Genomic DNA, 10,153 nt, shown 5'->3' with positions numbered 1-10,153 from the left:
GTCTTACTCATATTGGTTACAGTCGTCCGTAGCAGCTGATCCGCTCGTGCATGCTTGTTGCTTGCCTTGAAGCTTGCCTTAGCTTGTCTGGTAGGCTCGTGCCACTGGGCAGCTCTCTGTGCTTCCCTTTGTAGTCTAATAGTTTGCAAGCTCTGCCACATCCGACAAGCGTCGGAGCTGGTGTATTACGATTCCATCTTAGTCCTTTATTGACGCTTTGCCTGTTTGTAGTTTAATATCGTCGCCATCTGACCACTTCCGTATTGATTTGCCAAATGGAGGGCAAGGGAGAGCTTTGTACATGTCTCTGTGTGTGGCGTAATGGTGGTTTAGCGTTTATTTATTTTTTTCCCTCTAGTTGGTAATATAAAATGCTGATAGAAATGTAACGGATGTAAGTTTCCCTGCATTAAAGTTCCCGACCACTAGGCGCACCGCCTGGAGCATTTTCTTGTTTGCTTATGGCCTTATGCAGCTCGTTGAGTACGGTCTTAGTGCCAGCATCGGTTTGTGGTGGTAAATAGACAACTATGAAGAATGTAGATAAACTCTCTTGGTAAATAGTTTGGTCTACAGCTTATGAGATACTCAACCTCATGTGAGCAAAACCTCGAGTCTCCCTTGATATTAGATTTTTGCACCAGCTGTTATTTACAAATAGACACAGACCTCCACCCCTTGTTTTACCGGAGACAGCTGTTCTATCTTGCCGATGGACCGAAAATCCTGCCAGCATAAGATATTACAGTTTTTAATGTCCCGTTGTGATTGGAGCTCATCCCTTTTTGTTATCCAATGATTGCACGTAGGCTAATAGGACTGATGGTAGAGGGATTGATTACTCACTCGCCGTCGGATCCTTACAAGGCACCCCGACCTACGTCCCCGATATCTCCGTCTCTTCTTCATGCGAATGACGCGTCCGACTTGTTAAAGAAAAAAACTTTGTCCAGTACGAGGTGAGTAATCACGGTCATAAGTGACGGTGGCAGAAACATTATGTACAAAATAAGTTACAAATATCAACAAAAACACGAGCAGAATTGGTTATGAGCCCGTAAAACTTCGGCCTTCTCATCCGGCGCCGCCATCAAAATGTCAAGCCAGGTTAAGTCTACACGAAGCACAGCCCTTTAAGTTTTTCTAAAATCCCCGATGGGAAAAATGAATGGTGGAAAAATGTTTGTGACCGTTTGACTTAGGTTTTATGGTTATGACACCTCCACTCTGGGGCTCTAACCTTTTTGAGGCGTAGTCTCTCTTTTTCCCAAGTCATGCTGTTGTATCAACTTCTGTTAAAGGTTTCTTTTTTTCCATTGATTTCTGCCATCAATGTGTTGCTCACTGCACTTTTACTAGAATAGTTTAGGAGTGCATATACTATAACCTCAAATAATTTCAGGACAGGTTATCCAATCTGTATTTTCAATATGCAGGGTTTCACTCGTTTTTAAACGACAATAGACTAAACATTTTTACAGGCCTAATTAAGGGCAACTTGTGACAAGATACCACCAAATAAGCTCTGACAAACTGTGTGCGCAGGTGGTCTTTAATTTATAAACACAATTTTTCTCCACACAGATATTATATATGGAATAATCGGGATATATTGTATAAAAATACCTCTCTGTTTTTAGAATATTGGTTCCGAAATAATATCCTATTGGTGAGCCAACTGGTAAATGCAGAGGGTATTTTACTCAGTTATAAAGAATTCTTATCACTTTACAAGGTCCCTGTAACACCTAAAGATTTTGCAATTGTTTTAGATGCCATTCCCTCAGTTGTTGCTATGTTATTCAGGAACATGTCTAGACCTGACCCTCAGAGCCTACCTTCTATTGACCCTGTTGACTCATCAGTAGGAAAGATTTGTTTCTCTTTTGGTCCATTCAACAACAGAGCGATACGATCCTTGTTTCAGCAGGATGTTGTATCAATACCTTATGTAATGCCTTATTGGAATGGATTTATTGATAATATCTGTTGGAAAAAAGTTTGGATGTTGCCACACACATACCTACTTGTTAACAAAATTAAGGAAGTTTCCTTTAAAATTATTCATAAATATTATCCTGCCAACCACTATATGAAGAAGTTTAAGGAAAATACTCAAATTGCTCCTTTTGTAATGCTCACCCAGAAACAGTTGTGCATCTTTTTTGGCATTGTATGCATGTAAGAAAACTGTGGCAAGACATCAGTAGGTTTATAATTGAACACATTTATGAAGATTTTACACTATTGTGGAGAGATGTACTGTTTGGATTCTTTACATACAATAGAAATAAGTGGAATCATTTTTATGTAATTAATTTCATGATTCTTTTGGCCAAATTTCATATACACAAATGTAAATTTACAAACAGAAAACCACATTTTCGTACCCTACAAAAATAAATTGAACTGTATTTTTAAGACGGTTAAATGCGCTACTAACAAAAAAGCTGTTAGAATTGTAAGTATATGCATGTCCCTTAAGGTCCTCGTGTAATTGTAATGTGATATTGTACCCCCTAGCTCGATTGTCTATTGTTTGTAGTCTATGTATGCTTGTGTTCCCTCATGTGTTTTATGTATTGATTTGTTATTAATAAAAATAAAAAAAAACTGTGTGCGTGTAACAGTATAAGTTTAGACCGTCCCTCGCCCATACCCGGGTGCGAACCAGGGACCTTCTGCACACATCAACAACTGACACCCACGAAGCATCGTTACCCATCGCTCCACAAAAGCCGCAGCTCTTGCAGAGCAAGGGGAACAACTACTTCAAGGTCTCAGAGCAAGTGACATCACTGATTGAAACGCTATTTAGCGCACACCGCTAACTAAGCTAGCCGTTTCACATCCGTTACATGCGCAGGTTGGCCTATGTTCAACGTTGGAGCTAGGGAGGTGTGGGTGTGTCGGTCAACAAATGCCAAGTGCACGTTCCCCAGGTGTCACTATTGAACAATTTCCATTTTCCCAAATCCACTGGTGAGCTGACTAAAATAACTATTTATGTTGTTAAATATTATGCGCCATTGTCCCCCACAAATCTCATCTGCATGCTGCTGTCTTGTGATAGGCTACGTTAACAATTATTTGAATGGGAGGGATTTGGCTGACTGTCAAAAATATTTAAATAAAAAGTCTGAAGAAAGAAAGGAGGAGCAAAGGACAGAGCAACCAAAGCCCCCAAACAACAAACGCAATGCACTTGGGTTGCGACAGGTGACGATGCCTTTGTGCTGGGAGGGAACTGCAAAAAGGGCAAACAAGTTTCGACTGTGAATATGTGGCCAAACCAGCCACTTGCCAATTATACTGTGCGCGTCTGGTTATTTTCCTGTTTGGTCCGGGCTGCGTTCTCACCTGCAGCGAGCCGAATAGGATCTGACCGAGACCACCCCTTTTGCTCCCCAGATCTTCTAATTTGTGAAGTGTGAAAGTTTCTCATCACAATTTGTGGGTGGCATTAGTCGAATGTGTAAGTATGCTATGTCTTGTTTTGGCCTCATGGTGGGAGCAGAGCACTATTGCTCCCAATTTCCTTCAAATTTAGGAAATGTACACTTTTCCTACACACTTCTCATTAGTTGATATTCAGATGTACCTTTATGCAGGTGTGTAATGGGCTTTGCCGGTGTTATTCCCTTGTGCGCACTGATTTAAATTGAATTGAACCTCAAATTCCTCCCACTTGCTGGACAACAGAATTTCTCAAGGAGTTTTCAATAAATAGGATTTTCAGTACGTGTATCTAACGCCACCCCTTTAATTTGGTGTACTTTACTTTTTTTTCCCTATTCGAATTTTCGGGATCAATGAAGGAAAGCAGTGTAAATACACACTTTCATCATTTCAGCACCAATTGGTAGATAAAAAAATACTCTGATATTGTTTAGGAAAGTATATATATAAAAAAATATTAAATATATTGGTGAATCATGGTTTGATTGGTTTGATTCATCCTGAAAGTTTCCATATTAAATTGTTCTATCCTTGAAATATTGGAAGTTGAGAAGTGTACAGTGGTCGACTAGTAGTTTTATAGATCTACCCTAATAATCCTCATGGAACTGTGATGACAACAGTTAAGGTGTCAGAAACCGTGCTCCAGGTTTAAACTGCGACGTATGGTCTGCGTTCCACAATGATTCAAATAGGTTACATGTTCCAAATTATTGCACAACTTGTAATACCGTAGCCCAATATGATCGATCCACTATTGCTAGCGATCTTCATAACAACCACACAAATGTAACACAGGAAACAAAGGTAAACTAAATATATAATGGAATGATGCAAAATGTAAGGAAACTAAGAGGGAAATGACTGTAATAATTGTATTTTGGTATAACTGACGGTTACCTATAGTGGCTAATATCTGGGCATATAATTAAAACATTCTAAAAATCACAAATCAACTTGGTAGGTTTGGCTCTATACTGTATATTGCAGGTTTTGGTAGGTTTTGGTTTTTGTCCTAGCACTTCACAGCTGATTCAACTAATCATCATGCTTTGATCATTTTAATCAACTGTGTAGTATTAGGGCAAAAAACAATAAGTGTGGTCTAAACGAATAGTTGGTGAATATCATGCTATTTTCATGATTAAGTTCAAGGTCAAAATTCATGTAGAGAGAAAGGTGCATAAAAAGGGAATTGCGTTCCATGTACACATGTGTAAATAAATACCACCCATTTATTTCTCAAATCCTCTCAGAGGAATTTGAATGATAACCCAGACTCTGTACAATGTAACCATTGTTTTTCCAAACAGTCCTTTTGTGTCCCTGACATTTTAAAAGCCTTGTTTTCTCAATTTCCCTTCTATCTATAATGCAATGTCTTCTGTATGATAAGCAATTTCACAAAAGTTATAATTTATCTTCTGAAAGGAAATACTGGATGTAGACTATTCTTAATGATGGCACTTATGTATTGGGTGATTGTTAAGTATCGGCCCTGTTTTTCAATTTTCCCCTAAAATGACGCCCAAATCTAACTGCCTGTAGCTCAGGCCGTGAAGCAAGGATATGTATATATCTTGGTATCATTTGAAAGGAAACACTTTGAAGTTTGTGGAATTGTGAAAGGAATGTAGGAGAATATAACACATTAGATCTGGTAAAAGATAATACAAAGAAAAAAAAATATATATTTTTTGTATTTTTTTTGTACCATCTTTGAAATGCAAGAGAAAGGCCAAACTGTATTATTCCAGCCCAGGTGCAATTACATTTCTGGCCACTAGATGGCAGCAGTGTATGTGCAAAGTTTCAGACTGATCCAATTAACCATTACATTGTTGTTCAAAATTTTGTATCAAGACTTCCCAAATGTGCCTAATTTGTTTTTCATGTTCAAAACTGTGCACTCTCCTCAAACAATAGCATGGTATTCTTTCACTGTAATAGCTACTGTAAATTGGTCAGTGCAGTTAGATTAACAAGTATTTAATCTTTCTGCCAATATCAGATATGTCTATGTCCTGGACATTTTCTTGTTACTTACAACCTCATGCTAATCACATTAGCCTACGTTAGCTCAACCGTCCCACATGGGACCCACCAATCCTGAAGAGGTTTTAATGACTGCAATCCAATGGAATTTTTTCATCACCAAGCTTTTTTGTTTTTTGTAAACCCATTTTTGTTTGTTTTGCCACATGGATTCCCTAAACTTGGAGAGGAATGCTTTTGTAGATGAGTTGCATGTCATGGTGACAGAATATAAGTTATTTAGCATAGTTCAATAGTTTGAGACTATTGCACCAGGGTTGAAATGACGGGCAACTCATCCTCGATCGCCGGAGTGGTGTTACACTTTTTCCCCATCCCTAGCAAACAATTAATTGCGTTCTAAAGTAAAGACCATGATTAATTGATTATTGGAGTCAGGTGTGTGAGCTGGGTCAAAAATGTGAGACCAATCAGGCCCCCAAGGACTGGAGTTGCCCATCCCTGCCTTAGAGCAGAGGTGTAACTCCTGGTTTCTTTAGTAACCACATACTTTTTAAATTTACTTGAAAACATTTTTAAATATATATAAAAAAATAACTTTCTTTCCTCACCACCACTGTTTAAGCCTGAAGTCCAAATCGTTTTTACTACAATATATTGTTTGCGAGATAGGTTTGTTTGATCAGTCAGATAGTTTGAGGACATCCTGCAGTGGATTCAAGTTTGATTTGAATTAGTTTTTCAACTTCAAAGTAAACAATTATGCTACTACATGTCATATTTTTCTGCTCTGAGACTGTTGATTGTAATCATTCCACAATTAAAAGAATAGACTAAAATAATGTAACTTCTCGAATCTCAACTGATAAACAACGCACAAGTTTTACTCACTTTTACAGTCATCTTTTTCATCTATTGAAAACCATGAGCTACAGATTCATGCAAATTTAAACAATTAGAATGACAAAGGCAGATTGTGGATGCCATTTTAAATTAAATTGGTAAGAAAAATAAAATGTTATATTTATGTTTAAATTATACTGCCAACATGCAATGTAAACTGAAGCCTACTATAGTTCTGCTTCATGCTATTGGTGCCAAAAAAATGAACAAATAATTTAAACATAAATGTTACGTTTTATTTTTCTTACCCATTTAATTTAAAATGGCATCCACAATCTACCTTTGTCATTCTAATTGTTTAAATGTGCATCTCATGGTTTTTAATAGATGAAAAAGATGACTGTAAAAGTGAGTAAAACTTGTGCGTTGCTTATCAGTCGTGATGTCCCACCCAGGTGAATTCGGAAAAAGGGGGACACTTTGCATTTCCGGCTTCTGTAATCTCTTTCAACATCTATCCAAAGTATTATCCCAACACATGATACATTTCTGAATTCCTCAAGATGTTTCCGAAATCACACCACATTGAGATGACTTGTCATTGGGGTGACACTTAGGACAGTCCCAGTTGATCTGAACCTGCTGTCCCAGTTCACCAAACGCAAACTGAAAATAGGATTTTGGTTCAGTCTACACAAATGCGCGTGTCATGCCTCCTGTGAATAGGATATCAACATTTGTCATTTTTGCGTGACTGGGAAACATCATGAGGATTTCAGAAATGTATCATGTGTTGGGCTGATATGTTGGATAGATGTCGAAAGTGTCCCACTTATTCCCGAATTCCCCCTTTATGTACATGCTTGCATTCAAATCACATCCCTAAGTTTGACAAAACGTAACAGATCTAGGCATCTGTGACATAAATGCATCTTTTCTCATCAATGTACTATTATGGTTTATTATGGTTGGCATCTGGCTCTTTGTATTTGAAAGCCACGATTCAAAGCTGAGGCTCCCATCTGAAATGGATGAAAGCTGCTTACAAATAGATGATATGATTGACACTTCAGAAAATGCTATTCTAATTATTTCAAGGCCCTTTGTGCAACAATAATGTTTCCTCTTATCCTCAACATGTGAACGTATATACCATCACATACAGCTCGGCTACATAATATATTGTTTCGTGAGATAAAAGAAGCAGACTGATTATGTAAAAAAAAAAAAAAAATCATAATTTAGTTAAACAATGTAAACACGTGTCTGTATATTTTCTCCAGCAATGTGTATGCGTCATTGTGTATGAGTCATTTAATCAAACTCTCACTCCAAATACATAATACCGATTTAAACAACATATTGATATTTTCTGTTCCCAGCTCGCCTATGATTTGATTCTCTGCCTGTGATTGTGGACAGAGGTAGCCAATGGCAGTGAGAGGGGTTTCATGCTCTCTTGGTGTGTGTTGAGCGCTGACAGCAGAAGAGAGTACGGAGCCCAGCAACAGAAAGCTTACCACACATTTCCCCAGTCTGTCTTGACGAGAGCACAAGTCTACACCATGGACCGCCTCTCCCTTGCTTCTTCTCTAGATAACGATGACGACACAACTCAAAAGGAGGACACATGGAATATCTGAGGAAAAACAAAACCATGGAGGGAAAGAAAATTCCCAGACCAACCAGCCCTAAGGATCTAACATTCTAAAATGACAACCATGACCACACCTCAGCACCGGTCCAAACGTTAAAGGACCAAGAACGCACCAGGGGGGACTCCAGAGCTGACCCATGCCTTCGCCGAGGAGGTTCTTGGTGGCGTCCACCTCGCTGCCCGTAGCCTTGGGCTGGGGCTGGAACCTGAGCGTGTACCTGGGGCTGTTGCTGCTACTGCTCCTGCTCATGGGGCTCCTGCTCTGGATGCTCCTCAAGCAGCTGAGGAACTCCGTGGGATCTAGTCTGCAGCCCGGGCGCTCTCTGAGAGACCCTCGCCATGGTCAGAGAGGAAACTATGTCCTGTAAAGGAAGAATAAGAGTGTGCTGACTTTGTTGGACTGTGTCTCCATCTTGTTGGATGGAAAGACAGTCTTCTCCAGACTTGTATTAGACTGTGCCTAAAAATACCTTTGTTATAAGGAAATTATGTTGTTGTTTTTTTAAAGGATGTTGGGCTTTGCCTCGCAGCTTGTTCAATGGAAAGACAGTATTTTGAAGATCAAGAATTCTATTGGACTGTGCCAAAGACACTGTTAGAAGGAAATACTCTCTTTTCTGATAGGGTGAAATACCTTTCTTTTCAAGAGTTGTCAGACTATGCTGTAAGGACCGATTTATCCTTGAGCGGATGGTCGAGGGGGCTGGAACATAGTTATAAATCATTTGTACACTGTAAATTGAATTCAAGAATTCCAATCAGAATCATTTCAAACTTGGATACAATCACACGTTGTCTATTTATGCGTGGTAATATTTGGGAACATATTTCCTAAATTAAAATCACTCTGACATTTCCTGGGGATTTTACTGTCTTATGTCAAAGAATGAAAATGATTAATAATAGTAAAATATGTGTTTATTCTTTGCTCAGAAAACTTGGCCAAATAAAATCACTGGCAGGACAAATTTGGCCCGTGGCCCGCCTATTGGGGAACCCTGCTGTAGACCTTTGTCATAAAGAAAGCGTGTTGGACTATCCCTCACAGCTTGTGGAAAGGAAAGACTGTTTTCTCTATGAACCTGTTTGAATGTAATGTACCTCATGGTTTGCAGAACACTTACCATAAAGCCTTCTTCAGAAGTTTCTTGGACTGTGCCTCACGGCTTGTCGACTCACCGGAGCTATACGCTATGGAGCTTAACATGCCTATAACCTGCTATAAACTTGCTTATTCTCCTCTCAACTGAATAATGGATCATAGAGAGCACAGCAGTGCTTTGGACTGCTTAGTTGTGATTGACAGAGACCGTGACTCGGCAATCCTTGTTTTAATCATGTATTGCATCTTATTTCCATGTATGTACTGTGCCTAAATTTGTACATAACAATGTTTTCACCATTGCATCAGTAGATATTTTCTGAGGAGTACATACAATGTAACATTTGCTGAGAATATACTCTGATAGTGTTAAGATATCACCCAAATTACAAAATGACACATTGATTACAGAGTAAGGAAACCAGTCTTTGGACAAGGTATGACAGCAATCCACGGCTTGGTTTTTATTTCCTTGGCACTGTTTACAAATGCTAAAGTTTTAGCACAAATCCCATTCAAGTCATAGAACCGATATTAGCAACAACAAAATAATTCATCTTTAAAGTGACTGGCGCGATTCAGTACCTTCGGATGATTTGGACATTCGAATTATAATATCGGTACCAGGACTAGGATGGGATTTGTGCCACATGTGGAAACAGTGCCTAGGAAACTAAACCAAAGCATGGTTTGTTATCAAACCTGGTTACAGAGTAAGGGAACAAATGATATGATTTGGGTGAACTAGACCTTTAAGTTTATTTTCTCTTTTCAAGGCATGTCGAAGTGGTATCAAATCAATCTATGCCAGTATACAGTGTAACTCATTATAGTATTGATTGGCCACAAAACAGAGCAGGAGTCTCTCCGCATTAAATATGGATGATATTTTCATGCAATTTGTACCGCACCTAAACACACAACCCATATTAACCTACTTCTATTAATCTTTCGAATGCATTTCCACAGTCACTTTTTAAAAAATCTGCCTTTCCAAGAGAAAAACACATGCAAGATCCAATCTGCATTTTAATATGCTGATTAAAGTGATGCTTTCAGGATGGCAATTTGCGCTCCTCTCATCTCAGTGGTGATTT

Source organism: Oncorhynchus mykiss, chromosome 25 (genome assembly GCF_057628025.1).
Source record: "Oncorhynchus mykiss isolate SJ-2025 chromosome 25, ASM5762802v1, whole genome shotgun sequence".
Taxonomy (NCBI): Eukaryota; Metazoa; Chordata; class Actinopteri; order Salmoniformes; family Salmonidae; genus Oncorhynchus; species Oncorhynchus mykiss.
Note: the sequence above shows the minus strand (reverse complement) of the source record.